The sequence below is a fragment of the Neovison vison genome, chromosome 2, assembly GCF_020171115.1.
Source record: "Neovison vison isolate M4711 chromosome 2, ASM_NN_V1, whole genome shotgun sequence".
NCBI lineage: Eukaryota > Metazoa > Chordata > Mammalia > Carnivora > Mustelidae > Neogale > Neogale vison.
Genome location: NC_058092.1, coordinates 185030637 through 185054773, shown reverse-complemented (window position 1 = coordinate 185054773; position 24137 = coordinate 185030637).

The following is a 24137-nucleotide window of genomic DNA, read 5'->3' as shown; positions in this document are numbered from 1 at the left end:
TCATTGCTGGTGGGATGCAGAATGGCACAGCCTCCTTGGAAGACACTTCAGCAGTCTCTTAGAAAACTAAACATATTCCTGTCATGTGATCCAATAGTTGCACTCCCTGGTATTTACGGAAAGGAATGGAAAACAGACACAAAAGCCTGCACATGGATGTTTATAGCAGCTCCATTCATAATTGCCAAAACTTGGAAGCAGCCAAGATGTCTTTTAGTAGGTGAATGGATAAACTGGTATGGTATTAAGTGTAAAAAAAAAAAAGCTATGAAGTCATGAAAAGACATGGAGGAACCATAAATGCATATTACAGAGTGAAAGAAGCCCATCGGAAAAGGTTGTGTACTGTATGATTCCAAGTAGATGACATTCAGGGAAAGGCAAAGCTGTAACGACAGTAAAAAGATCAGTGATTGCCAAGGGTTAAGGGAAAGGAAGGGAGGAGTAGGTGGAGCACAGAGGAATTTTAGGGCAATGAAACTACTCTGTGTGATACTGTAATTATGGGTCTGTATCATCTCACATGTCATTATACTATAATGGTGGATACATGTCGTTATAAGTTTCGCCAGACCCATAAAATGTACATCAAGAGTGAGCCCTAATGTGAACTGTGGCCACTGGGTGATCATTCCGTGTCCGTGTATGTTCGTCAATTTTAACAAACGCACCAGCCTGGTGGGAGATGTTGATAATGCGTGAGGCAGGAGGTATATGGGAAATCTTTGCACCTTTACCTGAATTTTGCTGTAACCTAAAACAACTCTTTTTCAAAGACTCTATTTCTAAAAATCCATTGGCCACCTGTGTGTGCATCTAATTCGGTTTGTTCTATTTTGTTTCCTTTATCTATGTTGTGGTTATGACAGCTATTTGGTAATTCTTGAAAATGGTAGTGTGAGCCATCCAAACTTGTTCTTCTTTTTCAAAATAGTTTTGGCTATTCTATGTTCTTTGTATTTCCATATACATTCTGGAATCAGCGTCTCAATATTAATGGAAAAGTACAATGCAGCTTGTTTTAGGATTGCATTAAATCTATAGATGGTTCGAGGAAAAGTAAATTTTTAAAAAAAGATTTTACTTATTTATTTGATAGAGAGAGATCACAAGTAGGCAGAGAGGCAGGCAGAGAGAGAGTAGGAAGCAGGCTCCCCGCTGAGCAGAGAGCCCAATGCGGGGCTCAATCCCAGGACCCTGGGATCATGACCTGAGCCGAAGGCAGAGGCTTAACCCACTGAGCCACCCAGGTGCCCCGAAAAAGTAACTTCTTAATAATATTGAGTCTTCTGATCCATGAAAATGCTATATTTATTTATTGAGCTCTCCTTTGATCATCAGATTTTTAGTATTTGGCATATAAATCTTGCATATATCTTGTTAGATTAATTGCCAAGTATTTTATTTATATTATTATAAATGGATCTTTTAAATTATGTTTTCCAGTTTTGTATTACCAGTATATAGAAATACAATGGACTTTTTTTAATCAACTTTTTGTGTTGCAATCCTGCTAAATTTATATGCTAGTTCTTATAGCTTTTTGGTATATTCTGTTACAATTTTGTATGTAGGCTATTAGGCTTTTTAGGCTTTGTAGTCTTTGCAAACAAAGACATTTTTTTTCCTTTCCAAACTTTTATTTCTTTTTCTTGCCTTATTGCATTGTCTAGACTTCCAATATAATGTTGAATAGAAATGGTATGCGTGAACATTCTTGCCTTGTCCTGACCTTATGGAGAGATGTTTTTGTCTCTCACCATTAATTACACTAGTAGCCCTTTCTTTGGTTGAGGAAGTTCTCTTCTATTTCTATGTTGCTAAGAATTTTTGTCATGGCTGAATATTAAATTCTATTAAATGCTTTTTCTGTATCTATTGAGATACCACATGGTTCTCCTAGTTTAGTCTCTTGATCCAATAAATTACATTGATTGATTATCAGATGTTGAACCAACCTTCCATTTCTGGGATAAACTTCACTTGGTCATGCTATAACTGTTTAATATATTTTAAAAATTGACTTGCTAAAATTTTGTTAAGGCTTTTTGCATCTTGTGCTCATGGGGGATATTGGTCTGAGTTTTTCTTATGTTTTAATGCATATATCTGTTTGGGTATCAGGATAGTACATCATCACAAAATGAATTGGAAATGTTCCCCATTCCTGTCAAGTTAATTTCCTTTTTAAGGTTTTTTGGGTTTTTGTTTTGTTTTGTTTTGTTTTTTATATCACAGAGAGAGATTACAAGTAGGCAGGCAGAGAGAGGGGGACTGTCAAGTAATTTTTTATTGTTGCTGGACGTTGTAAGTTTTATGTTGCAAGGATTTAGTCTTGCTGTAGTCCTTTAAAAAATTCTGGCCTTTGTCTTGGTATACAGTTAGGTTATTTGCATATTATTTTGATCCTTAAGGTCTTTTTTGAGTGCCCTTTACGCTGAGCTTACTCATACTAACGTATGAACCTTCTGAGGGATTCTCCACTCTGACGAGTCAGAACTTTGCTATCTTCCAACCTGTGGTAAGCTTTGGGAATCGTTCAAATTCCAGCTCCTGGGTCACTCTTTGCTCGCCTTGTGGAGTTCCATCCTAAATCTGAACACCAGGATTTAGCCACATAATCCAGAGGTTTCTTATGGAGATTTCCAAAGCTCTTTCTCAGCGTAGCCTCCTACCTCCAGTTCTCTGCCCCACAAATTCCAGCTGCCTTGACCTGCTTGGATGTCAACCCCTTGCCTCCGCTGAGAGAGCCCACCAGGCTCTCCTTGGGCTCCCCTCCCTACACTGCAGTCTGAACAGAGCCTCTAGGCTGAAAGCTGGAGTGACCGTGGGATCCACCATTTTGTTTCCCTTTTCTCAAGAATCATGGTCAGGAGCTGCCTACTGTCCAGTGTAGGCTGGAAGAGGAGGTTCCCTTCCCTTGTCATCGTCTCTTCCATCTGCCACCTTTCTGCTAGCAGAAGACACCTTCTTTTCCCAAAGCCCAAGCATGCTGGGGTGGGGAAGGTTCTGCATGACTGGGAAATGGCCAGGGAAGCCCTGTCCCCTCCAGCAGCCCCCCTCTCCAACTTCTGTCCTCCTTCGTCCTTCCTACCTAAGTCTCCTTGGGACCTCAAGCCTAGTTCATCTTTTGAAAACTAACAGGTTTTGACCCTTTTGTGTCACACATTGACCTGGATGCTCTTACAAGAATCATCATTTTAAAACTTCACACCAGCTCTCCAGGGATTAAAGCTGCTGTCTAGCATTCAGTCATTCAGTTAGCAGTTTCTCTGCACTAGGGCACCATGCTGGGCCTTTTACCCACATGTTACACACATGGCCAGAGTCCTATGATATAGTGCCTATGAGCCCCATTTTACAGATGTGGAAACTGAGATGCAGAGAAGTTGAATTCTTGCCCAAGGTCTCCCAGCTCAGGAGGGAGATACTTTCTAAGAAGTGCGAGGATTCTGATCCCGGGTCTCCTTTCACACCAGGCTGGCTCACCCACTGCCTCCTGGCCAGGGCTACTCCATCTGGAGTCCTGGATGCCTGGTTCCCCTAGGGCCCTTTTCCCTTAGCCTGCTAGTAGCTTCCATAGCTCCCCAGCTTTGCTCTCCCAGGGAGAGGAGCTTGGAGACAAGGAGGAATGGTCATTGAGATTCTCTGGCTCTGTGGGCCCGTCTCAACCTTCACCAGCCCAGCAGCCCTGAGCCCCAAAGATCCCTGCCCTGCTCTAATCTGCTGTGACCAACTTGGTTAGTTCTGGAGCCTGCACTCACACCTCGGGCAGATCGCAGGTCACAGGCCAAATTCTGGTCCAGACCTCTTCTCATCCCACCCGAGCACCTCCCTTCCCCCGGGCAAGACTTGCGAGGACATGAAAATTATCAGAGCTCCCAGCTGAAAGGTGGAGGCATCCCCTGGGAAATTTCCCAGGACCTCAAGAATCCCTGGAAAAACCACTGCTCCCAGAAACTGAAACTTGGTTCCAGCTGCTAATAACAAAGAAAATAATCATTAACAGGGGGTGGTGGACCCACCCAGCTTTTAGCTCTTTACTCCTGAATCTGGGGCCAGTTCCCTGGGGAAAGCTATTCTTGGGTGGGGAGAAGGGAACATGCAGGCCAAGGGCCAGCCACAAGCTCCTGTCCCCATGGTCTCATCATTTTGAGTCCCAGCTCCTTCCCGCCTCAGCTGACAGGACATGATGACGCAGGGCCAATGTTGGGACCCAGAAGTTCTGTGTTTCTGATCCAGGGCACCAAACCTCAAGGAGCCCAGAGGGGCATGGCTGTTGCATAAAACAAAGCCCCTCAGCTGGATAGTGGTTTAACCTTCTCCTAGAACCAGGAAAGAGCAAAGCTGGCCTTGAAGCCTGGGCATCCTTGCCTGCGCTCCTTGCCCCTCTTGGCCATGCACACACCAACCTCCTCCTTTGTCCAGCTACTCACAGGGACCACGGGGGAGGCAGAGTTGGCATCAGCATGCCTTCCACCAGACGGGGAAACTGAGGCACCTGGCCTGAAGTCTTCCAGCACCCAGACAACAACCTAGGCTTCCCCCAATCCTGAGAGTAATGTCTCTCCCCTACACACGTGCATGGGCAGTTTTGTTGTTCCCATGGAAACCTGACCATCATTACGGAGGCCAGGGGTTTAGAAAGAAACCAGCCCAGAGTCGAGTTTAGCTTCACAGACATCTGCTTTGGGGGGTCCCTCCGTAGGACCCACCTCTTCCAGGGCACTCGTCACTCCAGAGTCTAGCAAGCCCTTTCTCGAGCCTCGTTAAATGGGATCCGAGAGTGAGCCACGTAGGGATTATTTTACCCATTTTATAGATGAGGAGCCTGAGTGGCATGTGGTCCTCTGATCATCAAGCCTGTGCACAGCCCTAACAGGAAGCATGTTTGCAGGCGGCCAGATGATAAACTGTTACTGCCCCAGACGTCCCATGCCCTTGGTCCAGAAGGCACTAATGAGCTGGGGGAAAGGTGGGGACTTGGGCCCAGCAGGGTCTTCCCACTCAGAGCCGATGCCAGGACCTGAATGGGGTAGAACCTGCAGGGAACCTCTCTCCCAGCACACTAATGGGGGCTGAGCGGGGTCACAGGACCCACTGTACCCCACTAGCGCTAGTGTTTGGAGCCAGGCAGGAGCCAAGCAGCCTTTGTGTCTGGCATCAGAGCAGAAACCTGCACCAGGCTGTCCATGGGGGCCTGGAATCTGAGCTAATGAGGTGGCTTTGAGCCTAACCTGGAGCAGCTGGGGCAGCCACGACATCAGGAGCAGGAGACAGGTGGCCTGGCCACACACCCCCACCTCGTGAGCCCAGCATAAGTGTCCCCTGCCATGTGAGGACAACAGGTGCGATGGGGACTGCCCCATAGGTCAGTCTCGCATGCTCGTCCTGCTTATGCTGTCAGCATTAGCCCCATTTCAAAGACAAACTGAAGGTCAGAGAGGTGGTGACTTGCCCAGGAACACAGCCAGCCAGAGGCAGACCACAGATCCAAAGCACAGCTGACCTGTTTGCTCCTGCCGCTGCAGACCCTTAGAGCTCACTTGGGTGGGAACAGTCTCTTGATCAGCGCTCACCCTGGGCCAGGCACTGTGCTCAGCGCCTTACATCCTTTAGCTCTTTAAATAATCTGTCAACCTTAAGAATGGGACCACTAGTATCCCCTTGTAAAGATGCGGACATGGGGCACAGAAAGGCTGAGTAATTTATCTAGCGTCACCCAGCTAGGGATGCTAGAGCAGAGACTAGCCCCGACAGTCCAGGAAGTGTGCAAAGGAGGCTGGAGCAGCCCACCCGCCTAATCTGGCTGCGGGGTGGGGCAGAGACAGGGGAGGAGCAGGAGACACACAGAGAAGCATGAATCCTGGGGGACTTCCTAGAGGAAGGGCTGGAGAGGCAGTCCACAGCATGACCTCCCAGCCAGCCACCTCTCTCCTCCCAGCTCTCCCAAACCTCCAAGCAGAAAAATACAGCTTCCAGGTTCGGCATCCAAACCTGGGGGGCCGAGATCCTGGGTTTCCACAGCAACTGTATCCTTACCAGCATCCAATAAGGACATTATCTGGCTGTGGTGAGCACACATGATCTTTTGATTACCGCTGAAGATACTGTGGGGCAGGCTTCTCCTCCCCAAGGGCCCCACCCCTCCTTAGAAAAATAGAGGCTGCCAAAAAAAAAAAAGGTGAAGGGATGGTAAGGGAGCAAAGTCCTCACAAAAGAGAGGAAGATGGAGGGAAAAAAAAAAAATCAATGTCTGCATTAATGGAGTTGCCCGTTCGGCGTTTCTCCTCTTTTATAGATTTAGATAACATGCCTGTCAGGGATATCTTCGTTTCCCAGAGCAAAGAAATTAATTACTCACTAATGGCGCAATTCAGAAATTCATTTGTGCTACTATCTCAAATATGTCGTTATTAATCAATGGGCAGCATGGGGCTGGTGGGGAGAGGTGACCGTTAGGGTTCGGGTGCTCGGGCTGACCCGGGGCTGGAGGGCGCAGGCCTGGATGCTGCAAGAATGGCACCTGGCCAGCACCCCTGGGTGCCTTCGGGCACGTCCTCTGGGTGTCGGTTTTCCAGGCTGCACGCCGAGGAGGGCTGGACTTCAGCAGAACTTCTGGATCCTCCTGTAGTTGCTGAGTTCATTCAACACAACAGCAAGCAGGGCCCAGCCTCCAACACGCAGGCTGGGGCAGGAAAGTGGGGTGGGGGCAGGCAGAGCCCCTCTGCTCAGCCCCTCCCTCTTACACTTAGGGTCCCCAGGGCTTGGAAGAGCATTGAGGAAAGCCCCCTGGGGAGAGGGTCTCTGACTGCCTGCATTTCCTGCTTCTCTAGGGTGGGGACCCCAGGGCTTTGCACCATCAGTGAAGCATCCCTGGTTCCTCACCCCTCGTTCCCACTTCGGCTCCAGTGCCAACTCTGAGAGCTAGAAGGGCAGCTCCAAGAAGCCTGGTTCTGGCTTGTTCACCCCCACGCCATTAGTGCAGGCGACAGGGCCTGGCATGCAGTAGGCACTCAATAAGTGTATGTTGTATGAATAGCATTTGGCTAGAGCACCCAGCCAGGAGAGAAAAGCCACCCTGGAATCCCGGTTCTGAGCTCCAGCTGTCACCCTCCGTCTCCCACTCTCCACGCCGTGCCGGCCGATGGTCTCCCACTCGCTGATTCTCCTCGGTCTCCAGCAAGCCTGGCTCTCCTTACAAGGCTTGGGCAGAGTGCCCGTCAATATTGCCATCTGACAGACAAGGAAATGAGGCTCAGAGATCTACAGCCGCACGATGCAGGCTGGCGCAGGGTGCGGGAGGTGGCACTCACCCCACCGCGCAGGGGGTCAGCGCAGCCCAGCCCCACCCCCGAAGGGAAAAGCCAAAGAATCCACTCTCTGTGCAGAACGATCTATTTGTCTGGTGGCCTTCCAGAAGAGCGGCTGGGACACCGGGATCTGGGAGTTAGAAGGGACAGCCTTAGCCTCGTCTGAGTCCCAGAGGAAAGGGTTCACCAAGATCACCCTAAGAGGTAAATTATTCCCTGTTGGCTTTCACGCCCCCGAGCTCCTCACCCCTCTGTCCTTGCTGACGCAGGGGTGGGGCTTCCTAGAAGCTGGACTGTGAGCCGGACGACCCCCGGGAGGCCAGAGGATGTCGTGAGGAAGGGGGTCAGAAGGTGGAAGCAGCAAGTAGTGAGCCGGCTAGGACAGAGCAGGACTGGAAGTGTTATCCTCGGTGTTTCGTGGGTCTTGGGAGAAGCACGGAAAACAGCTTCATAATGCAGGAGCAGCTCCGCCTTCCCACTCTTGACCCTGTGTGGGCGGAAGAGCCTTGAGCTCTTCTAAGAAACCGGCATTTACTGAGCACCTGCTACGCACCTGCCATGTCACCTCTGTCACTCTGCTTGGCCTTCAGCGCCACCCCATTCCCAGATGAGGAAACCAAGTCCCCAGGAGGGAAGGGGCTGGGCTCAGAGGTACTGCTTGGCATAGGGCCCCAGCACAGGGGATGCAGGGGAGCCGCAAAGAAGATGTGAGAAGGGACCAAGAAGAGGAGGACATTCAGCTCGGTTTCCCGGGCGACGCCAACTGCCCACAGCCACTCTCACCCAAGACAAATACTAATTACAATCCACGTCAATGGGCACTCTCAGCGGCTCTCTGTATAGACAAGGGAAGGGAGCAGGCAGTCTGCCCCAGTGTTGGAGTGGGAGGATTGAGTCCTGGTCCCAGCTCTGCCCAGAACCCTGAGGGGCTTTGGGCAAGTGAGCCCTTGTCCCCTCATCAGAGGACTCAGGAAGGGTCAGGTGAAAGATCCTGGGAGAGGGAGGGCAGATCCCTCTGCCTTGTCCCCTATCCTACTCCCTGCGGCATCCTTGGTGGCCTGGAGGGGACCCTGCCCTGGTGGGACAGCCACACCTCAGAACCATCCAACCATCCCACAACAGCACCATCCCTGGCTGGCTGGGGAGGACCAGAGAAGCTCTGCTCCTGGCCAGGACGGGGACCAGAGAACCCAAGAGTCCCCATGACCTGGCCCAGGCCACACTGCAACACCCAGTCAACAGGGAGACGCTAGATCTCCTGGGGTCCCCTCCTCCTCCACCGCCCCTTCCTCTCCTCCCCTCCTTCAGTTTCCTTTCTATTTCTCCCCACCTCCTCTCTCTGCCCTGTCATGCTTTCTGTCTCCTTGTCTCTCTCGGTCTCTGTGTCTCTCTATGACGCTGTGGTTCTTTCTCCAACACTCCTTGTTCCTCCAGCTCTCTCCTTCTCTGTGGTTCTTAGACCTTCTCCCTGGGCTGGACGTGGAAGAGTGTGGGTCTTCCAACGGGGCTGCTCACGTCCTCTGCCCACCATTCAGCCAGGTAGAGCTGAGAGAAAGTGACTCACAGCCCCGGACCCCTAACCGTCCGCCCACCCCCACTGAGACAGAGTGGAAGGAGAGGGAGGTGTGCCGTATCCCTGGGTGGGTGCATATGGAAGGGTTGCTAAACCCCTTGTGCCCCTCCCTCCCCCCTTAGGGGCAGAACTACACCGGCACACGGTCGATAAGGGTTTAGTGGTCCCTCCCTAAAGACCTACAGACCAAAACCCACCAAGGCTCCTGGCCAAGACGTTCATGCAGGGCACAGCCTGGTTCTCTGTACACTCTGTGTCGACTGGGTAGAAGTCATGACATCCCATTCGGTTGACTTAGGCTCAGTTGGTTTGGGCAGAAGGGGGTGGTTTGAGTGTGAAGGATGGAGTTAAGTGACAAGGAACAGAAACAGGGGAAGTTCAGCGTGGAGGCCTGAGGCTAGCTTTGGGCTGACCTGGTATGGCAACTTGCCCTGGGAAAAATCTTGGGGGGTTCAGTTTAGGTTTGTGGAGCCGCAGCAGCCCCGGGGAACTCTTGCATCTGGTTGCCTATTCCTGACTTAGCGCTTTCCACAGAACAGGGCTCAGCTCCAGGGACAGTATAAAGTGATTAAATGTGTGTTGATCCAACCGCCTTGGGAAGGCTCTCAGAAATCCTCCTGGTCGGCCCCTTCCAATTACTCAGTCGTGGCTCCTCTCTCCTGCCCGAAGCCTCCCACTACTCAATAAGGCGCTCCCTTAAATGATGATCGCAACCTGGCAGCTCAGGGTCCGAGTTACCCCAGGGACTAGCGCAGGCCTTAGGGCCGGGTGAGAGGAGCTGAAGCTAGGTCAGTGAAGACCGCTGCTTGAAGAGGAGGCATTCTCCCTCCCGCGCTCCGGAGAATGTGTGTGTCCTGGGCCCAAGCTTTCGGAACCTTGGGGGAGTCTATGTAATCCAAGCAGGTGGTTCCTGCTAAGGGCCCCTCCCTGCGGCCCTTCTGATGAAGAGGCTGCCTTTTTATAGGGGACTTCTGGACACGACGCCCTAACTCCCATAGGAGCTCTGTGGGGATCTCTGTCTGCATGACAGTCTGGGGATGGGGCGGGGCGGGGGGGGGGAGACATTTTAAGAATTCAGGGGCTTTTGGTTCCTGACTAGTCACCAAGGGAAGGAAATTCCTCACTTCCTCTTGATGAAAGCCAGTTTCAAGGGACCCTTAGCAGGAACTACCTGGTTGGCCACCTTGTGTCCGCAGCAGTCAGGTGGCTATTAGGAAGTCCAATTTATGAATGTGGAAGCGGAGGCTCAGAGAGGTTGAATAGATTGCCCAAGGACACACAGCAATAAGATTTGTGCCAAAGTGTTTACCTTTTCATGACCACATTCCTTTGACGACATGGTGCTGCATCCTGCTGGGATTATCTTGCCAAGAGAGTTATGTCTTTACTAATGAATTCTTTGATTTAACTGGCTCTGTCCATTCAGCCACTCCAGGGCTTGGGAAATACCAATTGATGAGTGATGCTGAGCTCTGCCCCTGGAGGCTGCCCAAGCTCTCTCTCTTCTCCAATCCATGGCACTGGCCCCCCTCCCCCTTCATCAATGCCTCTACCTCCTCAAGCCTGAGGTCTGCCTCACTGTGCTCTCAGGGAGGAGGGGAGCTATAAATGGAAGGGAGATCAGAAACAATGGTCCCCAAGTGAGCTGGGGAGCCCTCTCTTCCTCTGCCTCCCTCCCTCCTCCCAGGTACCTACCTGGTGGCTGACTCCGCCTAGAGAGCAGCCTGGCCTCCCTCCTTGGGCCCTGCCCTGGCATCAGCAGCCCCCCACTCCACCCTGGCAGCCTAGTGACCCAGTTATGACCCAGCCTAGAAATGGAGCCAAGGAAATTGGCTTGGCTTATCAAGGAAGAACCAGTTTCCCCTTCACAGCTGAATGTGGGAGAGGAAACACTGCACACACGCACATACACACACATAACCCCCAAAAGACCCTACCAGCTTCCCAGGACTTTGGGCCAGGGTATGGGATTCCTGCCCTCTTGTACACATCATAAATGGTAATCCTGGAAATGTGGGGCAAAAGGTTAGAAGAAGGTGTGTTTGGATTCCACGTAAGATATCACATTCTAAGAATTTGAAAGGCCTCACCACTGAGGGAGCTGCTTTGGAAGTAGTGAGCGATCCATCTCTAGAGGTATGTAAGCAGATGCTCTCCTACTTGTCAGAGGGTCTAGGGAAAGGATTCCTGCACCCCAAAGGTACTGTCCTAGAGAGTTTCCGGCCCTTTCCACATCAGCATTTTGTGATTCTGGGGAAGTGGGGTGGGGAAGAACATGCCAGGAGCTCAGACACGGGCCTCTAGTCCCAACATTTTATTAGCTGTGTGACCTTTGGTAAGCCCCAGACCATCTCTGAGCCTCAGTTCCTCTGTGTAACGTCATCAAGAAGATGAACGCACAGCTTTCAGACGGTGCTCTGGGGACCCCAGCTCACGGCCATGAGCTGCCTCAGGGGGGCCGCGGGGTGGCAGAAAGGCAACAGGAACAGCACTCTGGATCCTGCCCCAAATCCAAGGATGGTGTCTGCACAGCATCGAATAAGATCTCATCCGAACAACGGGCTCCAGCAGCAAAACGTCTGAAATCCCCAGAACATGGGATGGAAAAGGCCCTCCTCACTCTGACGTCTGGGCTCACAGTTTCATTTCTGAGATGCTGACTGACTTTCCCTAGTGAACCTTCATGAGGTTGCTGGTGCCTCACCTTGGTACCACGGGGACATAGAGGGCTCCAAGCATGGTTGGTGCCCTCAGTCCCCTGAAGCAGACAGAACCACATCTCTGAGTCTGGATAAATCCATCCCTCAGTTTGCATCAGGTGCCTGTGGGTGTCCTGGGAGCACCCCAAGCCATGACTAGGAGAGGCGCCGGCCGGCCTCAGGGCAGCGGGGCACAGCTGATGGGGAAAGGTTTCCTCTGTTCTCTGGAGCAGGTGGGGTGACCCCGGGGAGTGGGGGGAAGAGGTTGGAGAAGAGAAGGCCCGGTCAGTGCACGCAGATGTGAGGAAAACAGTCCTTGGGTGCCTCCAGAGACACGAGAGGCTTCCCTACAGCTGAAGTGCCCCTTGCCAGGGGCGGCTTCCCTTCCAGTGACACCAGGGCTCTGCAGAGAGACGTCTCTCTGCATGATTAGCGCAAGGGCTCTGGGCCAGCCGGCCCAGCCCAGGACAGGCTTTACTGGTTTAACTGCTGCTGACTCGCAGGTGCAGGTGTGGGGACATTGGATTAACCTTGCAGATCTTCGTGGGCCCCTGTCTCCTGGGGCTTCCAGGTGAGACCTGCCAACCCCGGGGGCGGGGGCCTTAGGGCAGGGGACACATGGCAACGTGACACTGACTCTTCATGCCACAGTCATACCAACGTCAGGTTCTGGAAGCCAGTATGAAGAGGGCTGGCACTCCATGTGTTGGAGGAACAGAGGGACCCCACACACACACACCCCTGGGACTGGGAACTGTCAGGGAAAGGGGTCCAGTTACCCACTCTTACGTCATCAACTACCCCAATGCTCAAGACTTCAGAACAATTTCGTACTGTGATATCGCACTCTGCTGGGGGTCAGCGATTCGGACACGGTCCAGAGAGGGGGGATGACTACTCTTTGCTCCGTGATGTCTGTGGCCTCAGCTGGGATGACCCAGATGGCTGAGAGCCGGAACTGGCTGGGCATCGTTTTATCTGCTTATGCTCTCTCTGTGTGGCTAGCTTGGGCTTCCTCACAACATGGCCATCTCAGCACCATCAACGCTTCTTACAGGGCAGCTCATGGCCCCAAGAAACCAAAGTGGGAGCCACCAGAGCCTTGCAAGCCCGGGCCTGGATCTGGCACATGTCCCATCGGCTATCCACCTTCATCAAAGTGGTCACCGGCCGGCCAAGGGACAGGGAGTGTACCCACCGCTCAGTAGGCAGAGGAGCAAAGGCTTCGTAGCTTGGTTTTCCCTGCCACAGAGAATGTGTAAGTTTTATGTGGCTGCTGTAATGCCGTCCCACAAATTTAGTGGCTTAAAGTCACAAGCACTTTTTAAAAAAGATTTTATTTATTTATTTCAGACAGAGAGAGAGAGAGCACAAGTGGCAGGCAGAGGGAGAGGGAGAAGCAGGGTCCCAGCTGAGCAGAGAGCCCAATGTGGGACTCAATCCCAGGACCCTGAGATCATGACCCAAGCCAAAGGCAGACCCCTAACCGACTGAGCCACCCAGGAGCCCCTCACAGCCACTCCTTACCTCACGATTTTGAAGGCTGGAAGTTCACCAGGCGGAACTCCGCGGGTTCTCTGCTCTGAGATTCACGGAACCCAATGTAGATGTTGTCGAGGTGGTGCTCCTTCTTCCAGGTCCTCAAGAAGAACCTGCTTCGAAGCTCATTCAGGTTGCGGGTAGAATTGAGGTCCACGTGGTGGTAGGATTGAGGTTCCGGTTTTCTTGCCAGCTCTTTTCACCCTCCGGAGGCTGTCTACACTCCTTGGCCCACAGCCCCCCTTCTCTCTGTGGAGGGCCAACAACAAAGGGCCAAGTCCTTCTCCTGCTGCAATCTCTCTGCTCCCCCTTCCGCTTCACCTGCTGCTGCTGTCCTCTTCCCCGTCATGTCTCTGATGGACTCTTCTGCTTGCAAGGTTTCCGGGATTACACTGCGCACACCCACGTGATCCAGGAGAATCCCCCTATTTTCAGGTCAGCTGGATAATGACCTTAACTCTGTCTGCCAAGTCCCTTCACATAGGTAACTGGATTTGTGTTGAATAGCCAAGAGCAGAAATCTTGGGGGACACCTTTGGTGTCTTGTCGCCGCAGACACCTTCCTAGAGAAGGTGAGGCATTGCCTGGGCTCTGTAAGGCAGCAGGATCTGGAGGGAGACAGAGGGTGGGGCATCCCTGGCAGGAGGTGCAACAGAAGCAAACACACAGAGACAGGACTGTCATGGCATGCTGGACAGAAAGATACTATCAGGGGGTTCGGCGAGGAAGCTGGGCCAGAGGCAGGGGGAGGAGAGGCAGGGCTCCTGGTCCATGCTGGACAATTCCAACTGTAGGGGGAACCAACAACTTTGGTTCAGAGGTGATTAACCGGGATTCCATGTACCCCTCTGGGGGCATGATGGGATTCAGGGTGCCCAAAAATTTTGTGGAAAATGCTATATTTACATAGACACATGCATTTTTTTCTGGGGAGAAGCTTTCATCATATTCCCTGAGAAGTCCACACCCTACAAGGGGCACAAAGCATCAATTATTGACCTTTCATGCCACTGATTTGTGTCAGAGACCCCAGGCCCAGCACCGGGACGATCAGCACAAACAAGAAAGTCTCAACTCTTGCCCTTGGTGGACGTCACCGTCCCGGGGGTTCTAGACAAGCTTCCGGGCGTGACAATTCTGAGGGATGTGTGCTGAGAGGGGGTCGTACAGAGCATCCCAGGAGCCAAGATGAGGGGCACTGACTTCAGCCTCAGGAGTTGGGGGACTCCCTGGAGGAAGTGAGGACCAGAGGGGTGAAAGAATTCAGCCACATGCAAGGTGGCAGGTGGAGGACATAGGGGGGCTCCAAGCAAAGAGTACAAAGGTCTAGCGCTGAGGAAGGACATGGTGCCTCTGGGGGTAAGGCTGCCGTCCCGTTCTTCCCCAGGAGCTCCTGAGCCCTTTCTCCCTCGAGCTCTGGATCCAGGTGGGTCCACTCAGTCCAGCCCCACTTCTCCAAGCCTGGCAGGTTAGGAAAGACAGTACATTTATTTCACTTGTGCTGTGTGACCTTGAGCAAGTCTCTGGGCCTTGGTTCCCACTAGTTGAATAAAGCAGTCAGAAAGTTCTCGAAAGCCCTGAAATTCCGTCTACGGCCTTGTTCTGTCAAAAGAGGGCCCTTTTGGGACTGCCCTTGCCCTGTTCTAATCCCTCCAGAAGAGCAGTGCAGGACAAGCTGGATTGTGGAGGGAGAGGCGAGACCAGGCTGTGACCTGGTGGGCTGGGGGAAATGGGGGAGACAGCCTGCTCCCACCTTCCAGCCCAAACCCGCCACTAATGAGGCCTGTCTTTGGAGTAATTAGCCGCAATCACGGCGCGGAGCATTAGGCAGACAAGGCCTTGGTGCGGCGGCTCCCGGGATGCCAGAGCCCAGAGCTTTGAACACTGCATTACAGCAGGGGATGCGTCCTAATGTCACTTAATTACCTCAGACAGCCTCAGATGTAATCGAGCCTGGATGGGCTGGCGGGAGCGGGTGCGGACGTCCAAAGGAGGCTGATGCATTTATAATGATGCCACTTTGCAAGACAAATCTGGCCTTGGTGGGCCGAATGAGGGGCACAAAGTGGGGGAGGGAGGGAGGAGGCTGTGGTGGTATCCAGACGAGGACCCCTTCATTTCTCAAACCCTTGGAGGCGTTGACCTTATCTTGGCCAAATGTCTGCGTGGATCAGCCCCAGGCAGCAGGAACTGGAGGAGGAAGAGGCATCGTTACTTCCCATCCCCCATCCAAGAGGCTATGGGGGTCAAGGTCTTCCTCTTCCTTCTTCCATTTCATTGCCTGCTGAGGGTGAATGATGGGTCGGGGAGGAGGCATGGTGGGCATGGCGGGTGGGGAGCTGGAAACAGGGCACAGGAAAGGTCATTGGACACTGCAGAGAGTTGAAGGGGGTGGTGTCCTCGAGGACGCTGGAGATGATTCTGGAAGAAAACCCCAGGGGCAGGAGGAAGAGCTTTGAGGCACAAATCTAGACCCTGAGTTTCAAAGGCAGCCTCTGGAGACAGTACTCCTGTCACGGCCTGTCCCTCTAGAGGCTGGAGAGCCAGCAGAGCAGGAAGCTGGGTTCTCCAAAAGGCCCTTGAAGACAGGGACCATTCTCAGCACCTAGCACAGTGCCTGGCCCTAGTAGGTGCTCAAAAAAGTATTCACTGACATGAGTAAGTGAGCAAGTGCCATGAACCCACTTATCTACTCTTTTTCCCAGCTTGATTTCATGTATTCATCTGGAGCAAATGGTCCCCAGCTCAGTGGCAGGCCTGTGATGGCACCTGTCAGGTGAGCTGACGACCACAGACCCCCTGAATGGTGAGGATCCCCAGAGCCAAAGGGGACCACCCCCTCCAGGGCCTGCTCTCTCTCTCTCCTGCTTCCTTGCTGAATCCCTCAGGCCCATCCCAGGCCAGACAGATTTCCTGGAGCAGTGGAAGGTGAAGATGAAGTATTCAGGGGCCAGGACTGAGGTGACCCAGCCCTCGGCTTGGGGAGGCCGAGGACTCACTGGCCCTTTTCTCCTGCAAATCCCTCTCTCCGGTGTGGGCCTGACTTGTTCTTCACACACCAGGATCCCTAGCCCTGGTCCTTCTGACAACCCCAGGGATGACTGTTGTGGAAGAGAAAGCTTCTGGGGAAAGTGCCTCGTGAATAATAATGGAAGGGAGCATCAGTTCTGTGATCAGGTGTGGGCCTCATGCAGAGAGTAGTTCAAAATGCCAGGTAAACATGCACCTGCAAAAGGCATCTGGGCTAATGCTTCCCATAGATTATCAGACAGAGACAGGAGGGGCTTGAAAGCCTGCCCGCACTCGGGGCATGGGTGAAGGCTCGGAGGCTGGGGAAGGCAGGCAGATAACTTGGGCTACAGAGTGAGAAGGAAGAGAAGGTACAGACATCATCACGGCCTTGAATGTTCGGCAAGAAATTGGGACCACACCCTCTGCCCATCCCCACTCCCCCCCGACCCCCACAGTGGGGAAAGTGATATATTCCAAGGCCTTTCTCTTCTCCCTCCCTTGGGCCACCTAGGACCTCTTCAGGAAACTCTGCCACTAGCTTGCTGTGTGACCTTGATTAATTACTATCCCTCTCTGGGCCTATGCTTCTCTACTAGGATAATGAGCAGGCTGGACTATGGGGATGCTATGTTCCCTTTAACTGACTTCTGTCTGCCAATCACACAAAGGGGGATACACAAGACCCTGGCTTTCCTTGGGATCCCTGTCACTGCACCCCAGGGTCCACATGCCCCCTCTCTGGAGGCCCAGCAGTCACTGCGACCCATAGTGACATTGAGGGACGTGCTATTCACTACCCTGCCCAATGGGCCGTGTGCCAACACCTGCCTGTTCCCCGCCGTCATCTGTCACTGTCTCTGTGTGGCGGGAGGAAGACAGCTTCATTAGCTCCTCCTGAGCCATCCGTCCCCTGGAGCAGAGACAAATGATGCCCTCCCACCCTCTTCAGCCTGGGAGGGCTGCAAGCCCTCAGGGCAGTTTCTAAAGGGCCGCCCGGCCTTCTCGGCTCCCAGTGCAGTTCTCCCAGCTGAGGTCATAGGCCTTCTCATGAGGCAAGACGAGGAGTCCCCAGCCACTCCCTCACCACCTGAGCCCATGCTCAGGGCCCTGCCAGCAGAGGCCCCAGAGGCCCTTCTGTCTCCACAAGGTGGACACCCTGGCATGAAAGGTCAGGCATGGGTGTGGAGCCCAGAGTTCAAGGCATGCCCCTCTGCTATAGGCCCCAGGCAACTGGTCTCCCCTCTGGGTCTCAGCTTCACCAACTTAATCTAGAACCTAGAGCATCTTCAAGCCCTTTGATATTATGAGGTTCCATGGGGGTCTCTGGGCCTCAGAGCATGTGGGGGAAGGATGCACTCGGGAGCCCACTCCCTCTGTAGGAACGGAAACCACCAAGCACACGGCTCCCTTTCTGAAGAGTAGCCACATCGGCTAACGAACATGGCCCTCACCCTCTAAGCCACTTCTTGAAAAAGGGCCACCATTTTGGAACTTCCGGTTAGCAGCCATGGGCTCAGGGGTGGTGGGCAGAGTGGAAGTTAAGTCTTGTGTTAGCATCTGGCTTGATAACAGGCCCAGGAAGGAGAGTGGTTTCCTCCCAAGGTTCTGCTAGACTCCAGGCAATGATTCTGCCCCACCTCGTGATGGAAGGAGTCCATAATGCCCACCTCTGGACCATTGAGTTCCCCACAGACTCAGTGGAGAGAAGAGCGTCCCTCCTGCCACCTGCTTGCTCACCCCAAAGGAGGACCCCCCCTGCCCCAGTTTTCAGAGAGAGGATGGAGCACCAGCTCCCCTGTACTGTAAGAGCATGCAGGGAAACTCCTCCACGTCCATTCGAAGAATGACACTGGACCCTCCAATGTAGAGCTCCACAGAGAGAACCGCCCCACAGAGCAGTCGGGGCTCTAGCAGGGCAGCTGGGTGGGAAGCTCCCTACAACGTCCCTAACACTGAAGCTGAGGCCATGACGCCCGAGTAGTGAGAGCCACCCCAACAGGTCAACTCCCAAAGGTGGTGAGCAAATAGGGAGATGGAAGCCCGAGTCTGTGACCTAGCATGGCTTGGCCTTCCAGGGGGACAGGAGGCAGAGCCCTGTGTCTCTGTGACGGCGACTTTGCCTACTGAGTCCGATGTGCACTGGGAGCCCCAGGAGGACTCTGTCTCAGCAAGGGGCCACAAGCCTCAGCTGTCTCTCCTCAGAGGGACTCGTCCCTCCCCCATAATCTTGGAAGAGCAGTAGCAGTTTCGTGAAAATACCCCCAGTATGCATACACGTCTGTTCACAGCCGTGAACAGCTCTGATGAGCCACCAAAGGGTGGCTCCGAGCCCCATCCGGCCCCGCAGAGCATGGGAGGCCTGCTCCCAGGAAGGCAGCAGCTGCCCCGTGAGGGGCCCGGAGAGCCGGCTGTCTCAGATGTCTGCGGGGTCAGGCCCCAGGGACGGCAGAGGCTCAGGGGTGAAAAGGAGAGTGTGTCCGGGACCAGAAAGAAGGAGTGAGGGGAACATGAGGAAAGGATGGGGATCAGAGAGGGTCCTCCGGGCCTGGGCAAGGGGTTTCAAACTTGATCCTATAAGCAGAGGGAATCTATTAAAAGCTTTTGGTGACAGGAAGGGCCAGAGTGGGGAGGACCCCAGAGGACATCTAACTCAGCCTCCCTGTAACAGGTGGGAAGCCTGGGAGGCAGGGGACCTGGCACAAAGTGAACCCCGTCTTTAGAACCAGGGCCAGCGCTGTACTTCTCGTGCAGGAGGTAACTTTGTTCCATGCAGAGGAGGACCACGCCAGCCACTCCAACCCTGGGATGTCTGTCCCCTCTAGGGCTGGTCGTGGCCAGTCCCTACCCCCCAGCTTCCCACTAGGAGGAAGAGATCCGTGCCCCGGACACCCAGTGTCCCTGCTTGGGGGCAGGGGCAGGGGCAGTAGGGGGAGGGGCTATTATCAGGGGGCCCAGATGTAAAATGAATGCCTGTGATATTTATCCCTGTCATCACTAATAATAAATGGCCTGATTTGTCAAGCAGGGACGGATTCAAAGATGTCAATTAAGAAAAAAAAGCCCAGCTGTACTGTATTTATCTGCCAGGCAGATGGAGGAGGAGAAGGCTCCAGAATCTGGGGCCCCCTGAGCCCACCCCCACCCTGCCACCACTTTCCTTCCACCTCCCTCACCTTCTCCTAGTCCCTCTGTCTCTTCCCCCTCTGGTTTCGTCCTCACGTCCATCTTACTGCACGCTTGTCTCTGTCTGTCCTTCACCTGTCGCCCCGCCCTGCCCCAGTGCACTGGACAGTGCCCCTGGCCTGTCACTCTCTGCCTCCCCCACTATGATCCTGAATCTCCCCTTCCAGCTCTCCCTCCCCTGTTACTATGACCCTGGTCTTTCTCCACTGGCTTCCTTTGTGATCCGGACTCACAAAGCCAGTTCTGGATTCAGAGTGGGGAGAGACTGTAAGCCATAGAAGGAAAACTGTAAAAGTCACAGATTCAAAGGTTTTTACTTAAACAATAGAGTCAACCAAACTTTTAGAGGGTTTCTGCTTTGAAAGATAAAATGAGATCCCAGGGAATCAGTTTGACTAGGTCCCTGAATAATAGATTAAAATTGAAACTAAAGCCTGAACCTAAGTCAAAACTTCTTCCTCCTGTATCCCCCTACCCCCAGCCATGAGCCAATCATGTCTGAGACCTGGGGGGCCTAGGACAGGACCTTCTATGGTGGCCAAGGGGTTCTAAATAGCACCGAGAGTCCTCCTTCTAGATCTTGGATCTCTCCAATCAAGGACTCACAGAAAAATGCCCCCAGGGTGGAAACCAGCCCGCACCAGGGCCATGCGGACAAGGGGTGTCCAGGAAGGATGGGGGGGAATTTGTCCATTGTAGATGGGACCCAGGGAGCTCAGAGAGGTGACGATGCCTCAACCTGGTGTTCTCCACCACTGGCATCATGTGAAATTGTTGGCATCTTCTAGAGATCACATCCTGCTCAGACATCCCAAGCTGGGGCATGCACTTTTCTCTGTCTGCCTCCCTAGGGCCGTGACTTTCCTTCTCTGAGCCACAGTGAAAAGAGTTCCCTGAGTGGTTCTCTGGAAATGGGTCCTGAGCTGCTGGTGTGAGCAGAGATCCCTCCCCCCCGGGCCTCCAACCCCGCAACCTCTCCAACCCAGGATGGTCTCACGTTGCAGAACACCGAGACTGACCACTGACATGGGCACGAGGGTTGGGTTTACCCTGGCTGAGACCAAGGACTAGATTGCAGCCCATCCATGGTCAGGGAGAAAGGGAAGCCACATTGCCTCCAGCAGACCACTGGCAACACCAGAGCCAGCTTCCCTGGGAGATGTCCCTGCATCTGTAAGGAAATGAGGAAACCCATCCCAATCGGTCACAACACTTCCCAGGTGACCACCCCACCTCCTGGTTTACTAACTGTCATCCCCAACCTCCTCTGCCTTCCGCCTACCCTCTAGGCGCCGGCCAAGATCATCTGCGTCTACATGCAGATAAGGAGTCCGTCATTCACTCTGAAGCCTGAATTAGAATCCACGCTCCTTGCCCCGGGGTCCTTCCTCAACTCTGCATCTTCAGGGACAGTCCAAGGATGATTATGTGATAACAGATGACATCTGAAGTTGATCTCTGAATTCTTGGGGAGATGGGTGTCATAGACTGAGAAGTGATTGTCGCAGCCAGGATCTATGTGAACAGACTCATAAAGTCATTGGCCAGTGGCTCTGCTGGAGCTCACAGAGTCCAGGAATGCTCTGGGATTGTGTTCTTGAACTCCCAAGAGCACCGTGAGCCACTGAAAATCACTCTAGCCTGGTAAGTTGGCAGTGTGTTCTGCAAGCCTTTCTCTTGCCCCCTCTTTTATTGGTATCAGTGGGATAATGATAAAATAATGATGATAATAAACATTTACCAGGCACATTGTATATTCAAGGCAGTGGGCTAAATACGTCCCACGCATTAATGACAATGACCTCACAGTCGAGGTACTGTTATCTCCCCTTTCCAAAAGAGGAGACTGATATTCAGGGAGGTTAAGTAATTTGTCCGAGGACACAGCCCTGTAAATGGCAACCAGCCCTCGAACTCAGATCTGCATTTCTCCAGAGCTGGAGCTTAGGACCAAATTTTTCCCTCCCTCCTGTCTTGAGGTCCAGCCCCCAGGCTGAGGCCGGAGTGAAGGTCCCCAGGGAGCTGATTCTCCCCTTGGCAGCTGCCCCTGGGGTCTGTTCAACCAAGTGGCAGCTGCCCCCAGAGTCTGTTCAACCAAGTGGTCTATGACTGAGTCTCGGTGCAAACTGACCTCTGGCTCCTCCAGGAGTCTCCATCTGGTTAAGCTTCTGCCTTTGGCTCAGGCCATGATCCCAAGATCCTGGGATTGAGCTCCGCATCTGGCTTCCTGCTCGGCAAGAAGCCTGTTTCTCCCTCTCCCTCTGCTGCTTGTGTTCTCTCTCTCTCTCTCGTCAAATAAATAAATAAAATCTTTAAAAAGAGAGAGAGAGAGGTTCTCTCTGCTTGGTCCCTGAAGCTGATTCTGTGGGTGCTCTCCCCATATGCACTCCCCCCCCCTTACCATTTCAGAGCTCACTGGCCCAATGGCCAGATGACATCCTCTTCTTTTCTATGTCTAAGGATTTTCTCTGATTACTGACTGTGTAGGGAAGACCAGAAATGTCGGAGTTAACAGCCCCAAGAACAGACTTCAACCGATGACAGATGGGCGCTGGCTCATGCACAGCCCAGCTCCCTTGCTCCTTGGGTGGTCCAACAGTGGGGCATGGTCCGTTCCAGGTCTCAGAGCTCCCCAGCAGGACAGGGCCCCATTCACCCACCATGGTAATGGGCTCGATAATGGCCTACTATCTTTCTTTCCCTGCTGGTGTCCCAACAATGAAACAGGTGTCTCAGGGAGGGCTTCTAGAGGAATCCAAACTGACCCCCTTCCTCCCCACTCTCAGCAGTGTCCTCAGCACCTAGAGCAGGAAAGCGGTGGAGGAGGGGGAGGATCTGATTAATGTGTAGGTACCATTCTTCTTCCCAAATCCCCTGATGGTTCCCTAGTACCCTCCAGCTGGGGTCCAGAGTCTCTAAACTGGCATGGTCGGGCCTTCCACCCACCTCACCTTTGGATACCCGTCTTCCCAAGAGGCTTCAGCCCTAATTTATTTTCACACCTGCGTGGCTCCGCCCACACAGCTCTCCCCGCCCCCCTGCCCCACCCGGAGCTGGCCTTCTCCGAGCCCCCCTTCTCACCTGCTGAACACCTGCTCATCTATCAAGACTCAGCTCAAACGTCGCTTCCTCTAGTCACTTGGGCCCCAGAAAAGTGATCCCTTCTGCCAGGGAGCCCCCAGCAGACCTGAGCCTGCCTCTATCCCAGCCTCCGTGATCCATCAAGGGACATATCTGTGTATGAGGCCGACTGTCCCTGCTCCAGCAGCCTCACAGCTGGGCCCAGTTAGTCCCATGGCCCTGTGGCTCTGTCCCCCTTCCCGCTAGCCCTTGCCTGCCCTGCTCTGTCAACCAACTTCTAAACTGGGGTTTCTGTACCCACTGCATCCCACTGATCCATGGAGAGGGCCTGATACTCTGAAAAGAGCACCGACTTGGATTTAAGCCCACCTGGAACCTTCAGCAAGTTACTTGATTTCTGTTTAACAGATCTGAGCCTCAGTTTCCCCAACTGTAACACGGGGAATAATACAACCATCCCCCTTCCGGGGGCCACATAAGCATTCAAGACAAGAACCACAAAAGGGTCCAGCGTGTCTCCTGGAATGGAAAAGTGCTCTCCATAAGCGACTGCACAGGATATGGGAGACTTTTGCCAAGTTTAGCCAAGTCACTCCATTTCATAGATAGGCAAATGAAGGTCCATAGAACGGTCATCCCCCCAACCCCCACCAACAAGGTCACAGAGCCTATCAGGGATAGAACTGGAGCTCTAAGCTCCTTGGCTGGGCTCTTTCCTTCAGAGCCCAGAAAGAAGATGGCTTCTTTGCAACCATCCTTGTTGAGCTAAAATAGTTTAAAATGTCTTCTTTCCCAGCTGTCCCCACAGTGGGTCCCAGTGCAGAGTTTACCAGACACCCCTCATCTACTCCCCCAGCCCTGGCAAGTCTCCCCGACACCTGGCTGCCCACACCTGGTCACATGTCCCCACCTTCACCAGCAAAGAGTTATCGTCTGCCAGGTGTGGAACTCAGGACTGCAAGGCAGAGGGGGCTGAAGGGGCTGGAGGCAAGGAGCCGGGGGGCCGGGGAGCCTCTTTCCCATGATTATCTCTCAGATTGCAAGCTCTTACAGCAAGAAGTCCAGACATGAGACCAGCTGGGGGTCAGGGGGACACCATATTCACTCTGCAAATGTCTGACGACCTCCCAGGATACCCTAGACTCTGTGCAAGGCTTTGGGGGGACCCAGAGCTAACCTAGTCACTGTCTACACTCCATGATGCTCAGGGTCAGGGCAGAGAGCCAGCAGGCAAAGAAGGACCTGCTTGCCTAAGAGCAAACACCCCTCAAGGCGAACTCCAGACACACGGAAGTGCAGGCAGCAGCAGTGTGACCCCCTCCGGGGCTCACAGCCCACTGTCTGTCTGGGTGTCACAACCCCACAAACAGATCCGAAGGGCCTAGCAACAAACTCTGGGTCCCCCAGGGAATGTCTGCAATGGGACCAACTTGCAGAGAGGGGCCCACTTCTAGAGAAGGAAGCTGGGGGCACTGTCCACTCGCCTCCCCTAGCCTTCTCCTTCCCTCCTTCTCTTCACCCTTCTCCCCCATCCCCTCCCCTGCAACCCCAGCTCCTGCCCCTCCCCCTCTCCAAGAGTCCTATTAATAACTTGTGATACCATTAGCTTTTGCTGTCACCAGCACTGACAACTCAGAAGCCCCCGAGAGCTGTCTGCAAAGACACAATAAATGAGAACTCTTAATTAACACCTTCCTTAACTAAATAAATTAATTTTATGCGGTCATGATGTCAGCG